At 67.1% G+C, this 13,302-nt stretch overlaps 1 protein-coding gene across 6 annotated transcripts in view; it reads right to left on the bottom strand.

Moving 5' to 3' along the window:
- Positions 1-2,880, bottom strand: part of OSBPL5 (oxysterol binding protein like 5) — a 51,932-nt gene extending 49,052 nt beyond the window's left edge. For all 6 annotated transcript variants that reach the window (XR_004904056.1, XM_036029840.1, XM_028503882.2 and 3 more), the window contains exon 1: positions 2,752-2,880. The gene's annotated coding sequence lies outside the window, so the exon portion shown is untranslated. The remainder of the gene's footprint in view (positions 1-2,751) is intronic.
- Between the last annotated feature and the right edge of the window lie 10,422 nt (positions 2,881-13,302).

The raw sequence follows: 13,302 nt of genomic DNA, 5'->3' as shown, positions 1-13,302 counted from the left end.
CAGCGGTTCCCTTCCTCGGGGGTCCCAGGAGCCCTTCGAGGCTGCCCCATGTCTCAGTCCTACGACGTTCCTTACCTTGGAGGGCTCGTCCCCAGCCACTTGGCTGCACAGAGCTCTGAGCCAGGGGGAGCCATTGTATTGTCCCCTGCACCTAAGCCCTGGCTCGGGTCCAGAGGCAGGGCCTGGCAGGACCAGGCAGGTCCTGAGGGCACGGCTGTGCCCCCTCCCCCCCGACCCTAGCACGGACACCTGCACCACCGGCCTCAAGCCCTAGGCGTGTGCCGCGGGGCCCTGGCCCAGAACACCCCGATCCGGCCCAAAGTCCGAGCTCTCTGTGCCTGACCGAGCGCACCCCCACCCCCACCCCCTGCGGGAGGACCTCAGTCCGCTTACACGGCCCCCAGCGAGCAGCCCTCAGGAGCAGGGCGCCCGGCGAGGCCCGTGCAAACCCTCCGAGGGCTCGCCCTGCCCTGGTCCCTCGCCTGCTGCCGGTCACGGGCCGCAGGGCCCTCCGCACCGAGCAGCGCTCTGGCCCTCTGTGCCGGCTGTGAACGGCACGGGCACCCCCCAGGGCAGGCGCCTGGCGGCCTTCGGGGGGTCACAGCCTGTCCCGCACCACCCAACACAGGACGCCACCCACCGGACTCCCAGCACCCCCTGCACCCAGCCAACGGCGGGCCCCGCACAGGGAGCTACGCCCGGCAGCAGCCTGCCCCTAAGAGTGACTGGGGGTCCTACTGCGCGTACTGGGCACTCCTGAGCTGGGTCTGCACTCTCAGCTGTGGCCGGACACCGGCCCCCAGAATGACGCACAAGACTGGGTGGGGCAAGCGTCTGTCACCTTAGGGCTCAGCCCCACGGGCACGCTGTGTGTGTCTGCGCTCGTGGGCCCATTGCTGGCCCAACCTCGGAATCAGCGCCCAGCACGAGGGCCCGAAACAGCTGCCAAGGGCACAGGATGGCCTTCAGACCACTGTCTGGCCCTGGGGTTTTGCCCCCCCCCCCCACGTGTAGCAAGCACGTTGGAAATTGGTCCGGGACACGCTCAGCGTAGTGCCCGCCGTCCCTTGGCGGGGGTGTGTTGTGGGGGAAGCCTGCCATCAGCATTCTGCATGGAGCCAGGGCCCACTCTGAAGGGCTCCACCGATTCAGGGCCCAGGAGTCGGGCAGCCCCCAGCCCCCAGCCCCCAGCGTCCAGGAGGCCCTGCCCAGGGCACAGCACCTGCACAGCAGGGTCCCCAAGACGAAGCCCTCGCCGGGCCATCTGCTCTGTCACCTTTCCTGCATACAGCCTGGCATGGCAGAGCAGGCTCTCAGCGCTGCTCCCTGGCCCCCTGGGCCCCCTGGCCCACGCACGTGCGGGCAGACAATGGGCTCCACAGCTCTGGAGCCTGAAGCCTGGGGTGGGGGGGGGGGGGGCACAGACACCCCTGGACTGCCTGCAGCCTGCAAACCCTGTGGAGTTGAAAGAGCGGCCAGGCCCCCCACAGCCCAGGGACTGGGGCCAGACAGCAGCGACAGGCCCGCAGCCGCTATTGTGTGGGCGGGATCTCCGCCGTCTGGGACCTGGACCCACCCCGGCACACAGATCCAAGGGCGGACACGCCCATCCCAAAGGCTGGGCCCATGTCCCTGGCTGTGACAGCCGGCGCCTGCCCCCAGCCTGGTGGCTGGACCCGGGGGGACGGTCACAGAGGTCCATCTGTAAAAGGCACCTTGAAGGGGCTCAGGAGGACAGACAGACACATGTGTAAATTACTCCTCGTGCGGGCGGGGGGAGGAGCTCCTGCCAGCGGCTCTGCCTGGCACAGCCCGAGGGTGTCGGAGGGGCAGGGAGCCCACCTCCTCCTTGGAGGACCTGTCCGCACCCCCGGAGCCACTCGGACCCTGACTCCAGCCAGCTGCATGCGGACGGCAGGCAGCCCTGCTGAGGGCGGGGCGTGGGGGCACTTCCTGGGAGCGCAGGCTGGGGGTGGGCCCCCGTGGCTGCTGACAGCCCCCAGCCCCATGCCCCATGGGCCTGGGGCCCCCAGCAGCCTCCTTTGGAGTCAGGCCCCCACTCAGAGCAGTTTTTGAGGCTCCAAATCTTTAGGGGGTCTGTGGCCTAGAGGTGGAGCCTGTGGCTGCTGGGTGAGCAGACAGCCCCTCGCAGGGGACCCAGACAGAGCGGCCCTGGGAACCGAGCCCAGAGCTGGGACGCCAGACCCGGTCCCAGAGCCAGTCCAGGCGCACCGTCAGCATCCCCGCCCCCGCCCCCACCCCCGCCCCGCCCCGCCCCTTCTGGACCAGGTTGGCCCCGCTGGGGGCACAGACCCGGCTCCTAGCTCCCGGAGGCAGGCAGACACAGCCCCTTCCCTCCCCTTCCTGCTCCCTTCAAGCCTCACCAAGTGGGGAGCAGGGCTGCCCGTGCTGCTCCCACACCCTGGCCCCGCCCGAGCCCCAACTCGCCCGCGCCTGGACCGGGCGCGCCACTCAGGGCTCCCGACCCGACAGGCCAGGGCGGGTCTCTGCGGCACGGGCCACTGTGGGGTCCGAGGGGCCTCGCCCCAGTCCCCAGGGCCCAGGAGCTGCGACACGGGGCTCCCCCACCCCCGAGGCTGGCTGCTGGCGGCCCACTGGACGCTCCGGGCCCTCTGCGCCTCAGTTTCTCGGGACCCCTCCCCAGGTCCCTCCCCGTATCCCTCCCCGGGCCCCTCGTGGCCCCCTCCCGGCCCCATCCCGCAGCTCGCTGCCGTGCTCCTGCGCTCCTACCGTGTGGAGAGCTCGGGGCGCCGGGACAGGCACGGGGTCTCAGCTGGCGGTGCGGCCCGGCTGCAGGAAATGCCAGAAGACTGATCCCAGCGCATTCGGGGAGGGAAGGAGGGAGGGAGGAGGAGGAGAGGAGCGAGCAGCTGCAAAACCCGGGCGGGATCGGCCACGCTGGAGCGGGTGCCAGGGACCCCGGTCCCTCCAGTCCCCGCAGGTTCTCTGCCTCTCCCGGGTCCCTCTCCCTGGCACACTCTGGGGCTCATGTTCCCTGAGAACGTCCTTCGGAGGTCGGTCTGGACACTTCCCCAAACATGGACAGGAGGCTGGGAGGGGTGGGGGAGGTGGCCAGTGGGACTAGCCTCTAGGGGTTCTTGCATTTCGGGGTGCAGGGAGCACCATGGTGAGGGATGTGGGCCCCACATCAGCCCACTGCAGCCAGAGGGTGGGGTGTCCTCTCTCTCTTTCCGAGCCCAGTAGACCGTTCCCGTGTCCTCCCGTCACTGAGGCCACCAGAATGCGGGAGTGACACCAGAGCGCTGACCCCTGTGCCACATGTGCGCTCCAGGTCCCTCGTCACCTTTTGCTCAGGGTTCTCCGGCTAAAAGCCCACCCTGAGACTTCCTGCTGGGGGTCTCAGCAGGGTCCCCCTCATCCCTTCTACCTCCAGACGCCATCTGAGACCCCCGAAGTCCTCCGGTGTGGAAAAGACCCTCTGGTCCGATGGCAACCCCAGACAGATGCAGGGGGGCGAGGGGCCTCCCGTCTCCATCTGGGGGCCCCCCTCCCCTCCCCTGGAGGCGCTGTGAACTCCGGCCTGGCCTTCGGACCCCGCAGTGCCTGGTTCTGGCATCTGTGCCCCGAGGCCAGGCTGCTTCCTGGCACCCTCGGCCAGGTAGGGTGCTGGGCGCTGCGGGCCAGGGTGGCTTTTCCCAACCAGAACTTCTCAGCCGGTTCCCATGCGAGGGGCCGGGCAGCCTCCTTCCCTGTCAGACCTGCTGGTGGTCAGGTGCGTGTCCCTCTGCTCCCTTCCTGTTGGGGCTGAGAGCCTGGGGGCAGCCCTGAAGCCCCCCTCGTTGGAGCGCACGCAGCTAGACCAGCAGACAGGGCTGAGGGGGGCAGCCTGCGCAGCCCTGGAGTTGCAGCGTGTCTTTGGAGGGGAGCAGGGGCAGGGTCGCCCCCCTAGCTGGTCCGCCCCACACAGCCAGCCAGGGCACCCTGGCCACGTCCCTTCCCTCCTCCGGGCCGCAGCACCCTGCCCGCTCGCCCCGTTAGGGCAGGTGTAGACTTCGCAGGCCAGGAGCTCCAGCCCGCCATGCTTATCAGAGGGGCCAGGGCTTAAAGGCGGTGCTGCTGCAGCCTGCTCTGAGCTCCCCCAGGACAGCCTGGTCCCCTCAGAGTCACCTTGTGAGGCCGAGTGCTGGCCCTTCCTACTCCGGGCAGCCGTGGGGTGACTCAGGGTTTTGGCCGGGGTGGGTGAGGCTGGTCCTGCCACCCCCAGGGCAAGTTTGTCCCAGGGACGAGGCCTGAAGACTTTGCTAGACGCTCAGGGCCAACTCTGGAAACATCTTCGCTGTGCGCCCCTCGCCCCCTTACCTGGGCAGCAGGGCTGAGCTCACCCCCACGAGGCCCTGCCGTGGTCTCCGCAATGCAGCGGCTCACCACAAAAATGGCCGTGGCTACTGCCCCGTATCGGTCGCTCAGTACGTGCCAGGCACCGTGTTCCCGTTTCCACACACGGCCCACTGCGTCCCCTCCTCTACCCAGAAGTGGTCCCCATTCTCCCCATCCCTCCAGGCTCAGTGCCCAGCTCCAGGCCAGGCGGCTGGGCAGCGGCCGAGGCAGGCCCGCACGCTAGCTGCAGCTCCACCCAGGGGAGCCCCGGCCCTCCAGCCTGGTCCCCGTGGGCTCAGCCCCCACAGAGGAGCCGGAGGGAGTGTGTGGGGACGAGCAGAGAGGCGTTGTTTCCCCAGACGTGTCCCGCCCCCACCCCCGGGGGAAGCTGAGTGCTGGTATCTTCCAGGGCTGAGTCACCAGGTCAGGTGTGGGCACCTCGAAACCGCCGCATTCTGTTCTCTCAGGAAACCTGTGACATTCAGTGGCACAGTCTCCCTCGGGGCTTCTGAGCGGCTGCACACTGAGCTGGGGCCTCCAGAACAGGCTGCTGCCGGTGGCCCCGCCTCTCTGTCCTTCTGTCTGTCTGTCTGTCTCTGCTGTCCCTCTCTCACGCACACAGGTTCTACAGATTAACACAGCTCGGCCCCTGACTCGGGCTGACAGCGACGTACCAACAATGACCTGATGACGTGGAACGTCTCATCTCTCCTGGTGGCAGTCCCTGTCCTGCTACCTGTGAGAACAAGGAGGCGCTGTTCATAGGACGAGGCGGTGGGACTGTCCGGGAGGCTGGAAGGGCGGTGGGCCCGTGGGGAGCATGCAGCGCTGAGTCCCGCGGGGGTGGGGGCGGGGCGCTGTGCTGAGCTCGGAGCAGCTCACGGCTACAGGCAGTTCTTGGAGCCGAGGTCCCGGGCCACTGGACCATGTCCGGCCCTCCTGTGTGGGGTCAGTGTCCACTGCACTTGGCACCGCGGAGCGAGCAGGGCCGAGGTGGGCGTTGCCCGGAGATGGGGTGACGCGCCCTGGAACCGGTCGTGGTAACGAAGAAACCCCAGGGGCTGGACAGCGCCTGGAGGAGCGGGTACTACAGGAGGCTGCCGCGTCCCAGGCCTCGGACTCCTTCAGGGCCACCCGGAGCCAAGCTAGATTGCCTGCTGCCTCTTCTGGGGCCAGAGCAGCCTCAGACTCAGGAGCTGGGAGTCTGCGAGAGGAGGTGCTGGCGGTCCTTGGCGGCCTCGGATTGCGGACTCATCCCTCCAGTGCCCACCTCCGCCGTCGCATGGACACGCCCCCTCTGTGCGCCTGTGCCTCCGATGGCCGATCGCCGTTTCCCTCTGCCCAGACCACCCGGAACGGTCTCGTGTGGAACTCCTCCGCTCGACCACATCTGCAAAGGCCCTGGGTCCCGGTGGGGTCGCGCTGACAGGTGCCGGGTTTGGCTGTGGACGCATGTCACCCTCTGCGGCGGGCGACCTTGCGGTTCACGCAGCCACTTTCCTTGGCGCAGCTGCGAGGCCGCAGCGCCGGCCTGCCCTTGGCACCATGAACTTCTTCCCCGTTCTAAATGCCTGTGTTCCGGGTCTTCCTTTGAGGACGCAGACTCGGGGTTCCCGAAAGGCGTGGGCTAGAGCTGGTTCAGGCCTGCCTACCCCTTCCCCTCCCCAGCCTCAAACCCCTAGCCTGCCCTGGGTTGAAGGAGGTGGAGCAGGCAGTGGGGGCTTTCCCCGCGGCACGGAGGCTGGAGCCTTGCCGGCAGCCGCCCTCTTGGTTTGGAGATAGCCAGCCAGGAACAGCTGAACGAACCCATTACACGAACTTGGACAACACACTGTTTACAAAAACCAACCCTATTTTCCCAAATAAAAAACACCGAGTGAAAAGAATGGTGCTGTTTTGCATTTTTTGAGATCCCGAGTCTCACTGGACTTCGGTTTATTGTAATATCACATGTTGTGGCCTCGGGAGCAGGCCAGCAGGCTGCCGGGCGCCCCTCACACTGCTGGCCCGGCAGAAAGGGGCATGTGGTTGCCTCCGGGGGGCATGGAAGGAAACATGTCCTCACTCACCCACTTGCTGGGGCAGAGGAGACAAGGTGGGCTGTCCAAGGCGGCTTTCATGAGGGGAGCACGGGCCTGGCCCCCCACCGCGGCTGCACCCACGGCCAGGTCAGGCCCCCAGCTCCTGTCTGTGCCTGGTTCTCCAGGGGCAGGATGCGGAAGGCCCTGCCCCCCAGGTACCTCGGGCATTGGCACACCCTCACTCATGAACACTGGTGTTCCTGGAAGTCCTCGCCCTCCCACCCACACAATCCTCACCCCACTGACCCTGACCGCCCTGGCCTCTATCGGAGGCTCTGCTTGTTCCAGCGCGGGATGTTACATTTCTACTTCGGGCCTCTTGCGAGTTAACACCGTCCAGACGGCACCGTTCAGCGGAACTTGCTGAAATGAGGGAAACGTGCGAAAAGCAGTGTGGCCCGAGGGGGCCCGCCATTCATCTCAGCGGTGGCGGGGCGGGCTTCGAGATCCGTGAAAATGCCAACCAGCTGGCCCAGGCGAACTCCAGTGCTGAGGCTGGAAACCCTCGATGAACTGGGCTCCTGGGGGTGGTGGGCCCACGGCCACAGGATCCACACCCACGCTGCCTGGGCTCTCTCTCCCACCCCGACCCCCAGTGGTGGGGGGGACAGATGCCTCCCGCTTGCTACTCGCAGCCACTGAGAGTGTCTGGGTGGTCATGCCCATGGGAGCCTCACAGCCAGGGAGGCAGGAAGGACAGGCCGCTGGTGGAGGGCACCCTGTGCAGAGCCACGCAGCCACCTAAATAGACAGTGGTTTTATCGGGTTTTAGGCAAACCACACAGAAAAGTAGCCCGTCTGCCATGCTCACGGTTGACGTCTGGCCGTGGTTGTCAAAGGGGCGGGAGAGGGCCGGGGACCGCTCCCCCCAGTCTAACCAGACCAGCTCCGTCTTTATTCCCGGTCAAAAGTGCCGTTGCTCCCATGAGTTTTCCGGTGGAGGCAAAAGTCTTCCCCTCAGAAACGTGGGAGGGGGTCCCGGGCCACATTACAGCCCCTGTGGGCGTCCCCGGGCTCTGTGCACCCGAGTGACAGTGGTCATCGAAGGACGTGGCTGGGGCTGCAGGGAGGGCAGGCATGTCCAAGCACCAGCCTGGGCGTGGGCCTGGCTTTGTCGGAAGGGCTGCTGCTGGCTGGGCCCCAGCTACACTGGGCGAGGGCCTCGTTCCACGAGGGGTGCAGAGGCGGGGCCCCCGGTACAAGGATCTGAGCCACTGCCTACAGCCACCAAGTGCAGGTTCCAGGGACCCGGGGCGGGGGACCCATGGACCGCTGGAAGGGGGGCCAGCTGTCAGCTCTCTTGTGTCCCGGGGTCTCTCATGCACCTTCAACCCAAGAGCCAGGGCTCCAGAGAGTGGCTGAGCCAGACAGAGAAGGTTCAGGAGGGGGCTGTGCGGCAGGGTGGCTCTGAGAGGGAGGGCCCTGGCCTGTGCACAGGGACCAGTGGCTTCTGGAATGGAGCCGAGGGGAGTGAATGGGGAGGTTGCCAGGGCTTGACTGCATGAGGGCGGAGAATACTCGGGGGAGGGGGGGATAAACTGGAAAGGCACACCCTCAGCCTGGGGTGCGCTGCCTCCCCCTCCACAGGGGCATGCTCTCCCCAGCCTGTACTGCTTCTGCTTGTAAACCCACTGGATTTCAGCTCTGGGCCTGGCCTCGCCTCCTCCTGGAAGCCCTCCCAGATAGCCCCTGCTCATCAGCTCCCCCATTCCCCTGGGAACTGAGTGGTTGTGGCCACGAGCTCTGGGGAGGGGTCCTCTCTGTCTGGGTTGGTCTGTCAGGGTCATTGGAGGCCAGGGTGCTCAGCCCGGCTCAGGGGCCCGCAGATCCTGGGAACATCGGTGATTTGCGAGGACTCTGCTGCCCCGGCCCTCGGATTGCTACCTCCTTCCGCTCCAGTTGGGGCGGTTCTGGTGAGTCCCACATGCCTGTCGTGTGGGCTCGCGTCTCATCTCTGTGGGCGGGCTGGCCCGAGCATCGCCGCCCAGGGATCCCAGCGGCTGTGGGGCACCCCCAGCACCGGCATCCTCCCGCCTCACCGCTGCCCTGTGACCCCGAAGCCAGTGGGGTCTTGGACCTTAAGCAAAGGGGCAAGAGCAGGTGGGATGTGGTGGGTGGCGACAGGCACCATGGCGTGGCTGGTGACCCACATGGGGACAGACGTGGCTGGCCCCCCAGGTCTTGGTGGCTGTTTCTGCCCCCTCCTCATTTCCCGCCTATTTTCCAAGGGAGGTGGCGCCCCCACCCCCCCCACCGCAGAGCCCCTCCCTCTCCCTAGCCCTCAGTCCCGCTACAAGGAGCGGAGGGGCCCGGACATGTGGAGGCCCCCCCCAGACTCAGATTTCCGTGTCCTCAGCTGGGGGCCGGAGGGGCCCAGGCCTCAGGAGTTTCACCGGCTCCCCAGGAGATCCTCCCTTCCCTTGGGGCAGGCAGCCCCCAAACCCGAGCACAGCAGGCAGGCCGCCACCCACTCCACTCCCACGGGCTCCTGGGCTCCCCAGCCTGGCCGCCCAGGGCACCGGGCGCCGACACTCAGGTTCTAGAGTGGGGTCCCCCCACCTCCAAAGGGGAGCTGGAACTGGCTCGGTGGGGGGCCTGGCTCCGGGCCTTTCACCCCCCCCCCCAGGCCCCCCTCCTGAGTTTACAGATGGTCGCTAGGAGCAAAGCACTGTGAGCAGTGGGCTTCCAGCTCCCGGGGAGGGAGGGTTTCAGGGAGGAGCAGGGGTCCCCCTCCGGGAGTCTCACTGCCCTGGACTCTCCAGGGGCACCCTGCCAGGAAAGCAGCCTCGGCCTTGGGCACAAGGGGGTGGCAGCTGGAAGGGGGCACCCCAGGCCTGCGGCCACCTGCACCCTTTCCCACCAGGCCCTTTGCTCTTTCCGGCTCTTTCTGGCCAGGGCAGGTCTTTAAGGGGCCCTTGAGTAAGCTCCTTCCCGACAAACAGGAGGCTGAAGGAGAAGGGGAGGAGGCCTCGGGAATGTCGCCCTCCCCTCCCTAAGTGAGGAGGCACAAAGGGCACCCCGCCCCAGGGAGCCCCCACCCCAGCCCTGACCCCCGGCGTCCTAGCAGGCCCGGGAGGGGCCCACGTGTGGGTAAGGGCCCTCCCTGACCCCCGGCCCCCTGCTCCCTCTCCAGCCTGGCCCGGGGTGCCCCACCCCCCCGCCCCGAGACAGGGGCACAGGGAATGCTTAGGGCAGAACCATGGCGGCCCATCTGGCAGGTCCGCAGGGACTCCCCGGTCCCATGGGGGCGGGGTTCAAGGCAGACCCTCCTCTTTCAGCAGGGCCACCCAGGCTTGTGCTGCCCTACCGGGGCTCTCTTGCAGAGTGTACCCCTTTCTTAGAGAGCCCCCTGAAATCCCGGACGAGGTTCTCTGTTTATGCTGCTGGCCCCTGGATACCATGGCTCTGCACCCTACTCTTGTGCACCAGCGGGCCGCAGGGGCGCCCCTCTCATTGCTCCAGGGTGTGAGCGGTGGCTGGTTGCTGTAGCTGATTCCCAGTCATTCACTAAGAAGCTTCACTCCTACAGGGAAGTGACACCCAGACCATCTGGATACCGAAGGGTGTCTGATGACCCCACCCTCCCTCCAAGGTCACTGCCGAGCCAGGGTGGGGAGGCAGGGACGATTCACCCGAAGACCTGAGGCTCCGGCTTAGTAACGGCTCTGCAGGTTGTATAACCCTGTGGAGCCTCGGCCTCCTCTATCCGTAAAACGGAGGCTTTCTTAACACCGTCCTGTGCGGGGCTTTTAGGGGGGCCAAGGACAGAAGGCCTGTGAGTGGCAGGGCCCTGCCTGGCTTGGGGGGCGCTGCATTAGCCCTGCCAGTCAGGATGGGTGGGCTCTGGTGCCAGGCGGCCCCCTCCTGCACGGCACCCGCATCAGTTCATTCACTGGCGGAGTTGCCGGCTCCCTGTCCCCAGGGGGTCACGCCGTGGACATGGGAGGCCTCTGGCACTGGCTGCTCGGCTGGGCACAGCTGGGGTCTCAGCTGTCTCCCCACGGGCTTCCTCCCACGAGCTCCTCTCACCCCACGGGTTCCCAGCACCTTTGGCAAGTTCTCCAGCACCTTCCGCAAACCCTTACCCCACAGTGACCCCTGCTGGGCAGAGGGGAAGCTGCTCTGGGGCGTAGTGGGGAAGCAGGAACACCGCATCCCCTCCCCTGGGGCCCGAGCAGCCTGGCTGGCACCTGCCAGCTGGCCAGAGCCACAGCGATGCCGCCACACGCCAAGGAACAGCAAAGGTGGCAGACGCACCACTGGATGCTGGGAAGGGGCCTGGACCGCCTTCTCCCTCACGGCCTTGGAGGGAGCCAGCGCCACCCGATCCCGGACTTCCAGCCGGCAGCCTGTGGGGCTTGGTTAGGGCAACCCCGGGAAACTCAGACACACCCACCGTGCCCACGGGAAGACCGAGGCCTCCAGGGGCCCTGATGGGGGTCTGGGGGAGGGGCTGGAGAGTGGTGACAGGTGGACAGCAGGTGTCCGCAGGGGCACTGAGGCCGGACAGTGATTGGCCAAATGAAGGGACCTTCCCGATGTCTCAGGTGCAGGAGAGGAGAGGGGCTGGGGGGCTGGGTGGGAGCCCATCAGCAGGGGACCTGGCACAAGGATCTCTCCTCCTCCACCGGGAAGGCCTCCTGGCAGCTTCCCCTCCATCCAGTTCTCTGTGCTGGCATCCTGCCTGCGCCGGGAGCCTCTCCAGGCTGGGGTGGCTGGGGTGGTTCCCGGGGTCCCAGTCCCCCTTCCGGAATGTTTGGTGACACGGGTGCAAAGTTGGTTTCTCCCGGTGCTTAGTGACAGCACCCACAGGAAGCCCTCGCCTCGGGCCTGGCGCCGGGGGCCTCCTGCTGAAGCAGTGGGCCCCAGCCTGGTCTGCAGGCTCAGTAAGGAGGCTTGGGAGCGGGGAGCCTTCTCTGAGTCCTCTGAGGGGGCCGCCCCTCCTGTCCTGTGCCCTCTGCAGAGTGCCCGCAGGGCAGGGGAAGCGCCTGTGCGGGAGGAGACGGAGGACACGGAGGACACGGAGGAAAAGGGGAGACGGGCCTCGCCAAGGGTGCGGAGCAAGCTGCGATGTGAAGCAGCTGACAGGCCCCATCTGTGCCAGGAGCCAGCACGACCTGGCTTCTCCTTCACACACCTGACAAGGACGGCCAGGCCAGGCCTGTGGCTGCCGCTGGCGGCTGGGTGCTGGTGGCTGGGTGCCGGCGACAGGGGGCTTGAGTTCTTTGGCCGTGGCCTCCCTGACCGGGGCGTGGGGCGGCTGGCACTCAGGCCCGCTCAGAAAGGGTGCCCCCCCACGCTGCTCCCACACCTGGGCAGCCTGACAGCTGGGCCTGTCTCCAGGCTCCGTGGCTCACAGGGGAGCGGAGCCCAGGAGGAGGGGTCGCCAAGCAGCCCCTGGCCTGGCGGCCACATGAGGGTCTGGAGATGGGCGTGAGGAGGAAGTCCCCCCTGGTTCCCGGGGTGGGCAGGGGTCTGGTAGACCGACATATGCCGGGCAGGCAAGGACTGCTGTTCAGAGCCCGCCGGCTGCGGACCCAGCCAGCCAGCTAAGGTGCGACACTCGCCAGCTGCGGTGAAGGCTCAGAAAAGCCGTGGCCACGTCCCGTCCCGCGTTACCCTGGTGCCGGGCATTGCGCAAGCATCTCCAGCTGGCAGCACCTGGGACGTCCTTGGCCCCGCCCCAGTCTCCCCTGGGAGTGCGAGGAGGAGGAGGCGGGAACCTGTGTGAGCCCTGCTAGGTGTGTGGACCTGGGGAGGCAGGCGGGTCTGGGGGAGGAGGGCATGCCCAGGGCTGGGGGAAGGGAGGGACGGAGACCATGGCGGGCGGGTGTCCAGGCCCAGGGCTCTGGGCTGTGGAGGCTCCTTAGGAAGGAAGGCCGGAGCTCAGTCCCCATTCTGCCACCTCCATAAGCCCTGCTCCCCACCAAAGCATCTGAAGTACACGCTCACAGCTTTCTCCCCGCTCCTGCGGACTCCCGGCCCCCGCCCCACCCTGGCTGCAGGGTTCCCTTCAGGAGAAGAGAGCCTGGCTGACCCCACGGGGCAGGGGCTTCAACCCGGCTCTGCAAGGACTCTGGTGGCCCTGGGGTCCTCCTCCAGGGGTGGGGCAGCACCTGGGCCACAGTAGGAGCCGCAGGGCCCCAATGACCTCCCCCCCAGCTGCCCACCCCTTCCTTCCCTGGCTGCAGGAGAAAGGCTGGGGTTGGCACTCCTCTTGGTCCAATTAGTATTCCTCTCTCGCCTCCTCCAGCCAGCCAAGTGGAGGGGCAAGGAGCCAGCGGGATGTCGAGGAACTGGAGCGGGGTCCCCTGAGGGGCAGCAGTGGGGTGCAGCATCCAGACCAGCAGACACCGTCTCCTGGGAGGGTGCAGTCCAGCCCGGGGCTCCCGCAGGGCCAATGGGGTGCCGAGCAGAGCCGAGGTCCCCTGACACGGCCAGGCTCCCATGGGAAGGGCTGGGTGCCTCCCTGCTGGCTGCCGGTGGGGCGGGGCATCCTTCCTGCTGGGCGGGGGGCTCAGACCCGCAGCTGGCTGCTGTGGGCCTGGTGGGGCCCACCCTGTGCGTGGGGCCAGCCGCCCTGGGGGTGGAGCGGGGCGGACGCCAGGCACCCACAGAGCCTGCCAAGGCTGCATTTGCAGAGCCCTTGACCTCGCACGGTGGTGCCACGCGCCCCAAGACCGGGGCCTTTCCCCACCTCGGCCTGTGGGCCCCCTTCATGTGCCAACCAGCCCTTCGAGAGCCGCCTACATGTCTGAGACTCCAGTTTGTTGGCTCTCAAGGAGGAGCAGAAAATGCAACATCAGAACAAATGGGTGTTCCATTAAATTTCTTGTGACAGCGGCCAACACACCTGCAGCCT

This window comes from Phyllostomus discolor, chromosome 6 (genome assembly GCF_004126475.2).
Source record: "Phyllostomus discolor isolate MPI-MPIP mPhyDis1 chromosome 6, mPhyDis1.pri.v3, whole genome shotgun sequence".
In the NCBI taxonomy this organism is placed as follows: domain Eukaryota; kingdom Metazoa; phylum Chordata; class Mammalia; order Chiroptera; family Phyllostomidae; genus Phyllostomus; species Phyllostomus discolor.
Note: the sequence above shows the minus strand (reverse complement) of the source record. Positions and strands in the feature narration are given on the sequence as shown.